This window comes from Phaethon lepturus, unplaced genomic scaffold, assembly GCF_000687285.1.
Source record: "Phaethon lepturus isolate BGI_N335 unplaced genomic scaffold, ASM68728v1 scaffold21902, whole genome shotgun sequence".
In the NCBI taxonomy this organism is placed as follows: Eukaryota; Metazoa; Chordata; class Aves; order Phaethontiformes; family Phaethontidae; genus Phaethon; species Phaethon lepturus.
Genome location: NW_010521522.1, coordinates 2,783 through 4,602, shown reverse-complemented (window position 1 = coordinate 4,602; position 1,820 = coordinate 2,783).

The following is a 1,820-nucleotide window of genomic DNA, read 5'->3' as shown; positions in this document are numbered from 1 at the left end:
CCTGCTGATCTGCGCTTCTTCAGTAGCTCAGGATGAAATGTCTTTCCAGATGGTCGTCTTGCTTTGTGATGCATCATTTTTCTCTGCTGGATCTAACTGAACACTGTTTTGATTGGAGCTACTGAAATATCTATATTGACTTTTTTGTGTGGTTGTTTTTTTTCTTAACTGTAGCAGAAGACATAGTTCTGAAGCTCCTTTTCAAACTGTTTCAATGGGAAATGATTATGCACTATGGTTAATCAACACACAGTACTATTCCTAGTAGGGAAAAAAAATTGGAAGCTGAAGAGTGCTCTTTTATGTATTTTGCCTGATTAAAATATAGCAGGGAGAGGTTGAAATTGGAACTTGATTTATCGCTTCTTTATTTCAGGCTTACTAAAAGCTGTGGTTGAAATTGTCATGTGAATAACCTATATTGATACAATTTTTCTAGTGGCAGCATTAAAAGAATATAGTTAGAAAGTTTCAAAAACCAGAGGTGGAGAGGATAACAAGGTCATACAAACTGTTCAGATGCCCCACTCCCACAGCTTTCAGTGATGCTATGCATTTGTCTCATGTCAATGGAAATCTCCTGTATAGAAACTTCAAGCACCCATTTCATATGTAAATTAATCACATATGTTTGCAATGCAGTGATGAGGTTTTGTCTAGTCTTCTTCCTATTCTGTGTCTTTCAATACAGTGGAACATAATCACTGGAATGTCTCTCTGAAAAATTAACGAGCTGTATCAGGCTGTTGCATTTCCCCATGTGGTTTCTTAGATATGATATGCAAAATGTTAACTTTTACAGTTAAGGTAAGGTCACCTTGTTAAGGTCACCTGAGAAACAAGTACATGCTATATATTATGGAAACTGTTTTAACGTTTCTAACGTAACTCACATCATTCAGTGTTTTGTTTATTACTACTTACTGACAATGGCAACCATCTCTATTTCAGTCTGTTATGACCTTACTGGAAACAGTATTTGGACACACATATAGTTTCCCTTTATGTGCATTTTTCTTTGACAGCTTTTTTTCTTTGCTTCAGCAGAACCTGTACCAGGTCCACAGACATTCCTGTTCTAAGACTTCAGTTTATTTTTTTAATTAAAGAAGTGGGATGTTTGTTTCTTCGTGGCAGACTGCAAAATTGGAAAAGGAAGCCCAGTTCACATGTTATCTTTTTGTTGTTTTTATTTTTTTCGTGGTACTAGTGAGCTTTCTGCCAGAAGCCCCTAAACCTTATAGCAAAAGATCAAGCAGATAAAGGGAGTGATTGAAGATCAAATACCACAGGTTTTTCAGTGCTTGAAATGTGACCTTGTTTACTCTCAATTCTCTCCTTTTCTAAGTAATTTCTTGACTCAGTGCCTGAAGAACAATTCCTTTAATGTAGCTAAACCTCAGTTTTTGACAAATAAGAAAGTAATAGGTCTTTTTATCATCCAAAATTTTTTGCTCTGCTGTTATTTTGACTGAATCAGCAAGCTGGACAAAAAGAGAGAGGAAGTTACTTGCCAAATATTTTTTTGTTTATCAGGCTTTTTTAAAGCTGGCAATCGGAAACAATGAATTCTTAACTTCCTGTTATTCCTTAACTGAAGTTTGCATTAACTGTTGATACTGAACTGGTGTTACAGAATATAATCTCATGGATATACCAGGAAGAAAGCGAATGTAACTTTCCAGATTTTCACACAAGTGCATTTCAGTTGTACATGTCCACAGAAGCAGGAATAAAGCTCAGCTCCCTATGACAATTGCAAATCTTAATTCACATACAATCTTGTTATTTAAATAAATATTATCTGTGTATGCTTTTGG